This window comes from Penaeus monodon, chromosome 23 (genome assembly GCF_015228065.2).
Source record: "Penaeus monodon isolate SGIC_2016 chromosome 23, NSTDA_Pmon_1, whole genome shotgun sequence".
Taxonomy (NCBI): domain Eukaryota; kingdom Metazoa; phylum Arthropoda; class Malacostraca; order Decapoda; family Penaeidae; genus Penaeus; species Penaeus monodon.
In genome coordinates, this window is record NC_051408.1 from 2835555 (window position 1) to 2835792 (window position 238).

The following is a 238-nucleotide window of genomic DNA, read 5'->3' on the forward strand; positions in this document are numbered from 1 at the left end:
AAGGCTATAGAGTACTTTCTCATCTTTGTTTTCATTAGTGTGGTGTAGTCAAAATCCCAAGAACTATTACTGTAACTCTCATTGTTACATGGCAAGGCAGGATGAGCATTTATATATGCATTCATACATGGGGTATTTTTACGCTCGCAACGTATTCGTCGGTCGGTGAAAATTATCGCACTCGACAGGATCTGTATTTATTGCATTACGATATCTTTATGGAAACGAAACCGTCTAC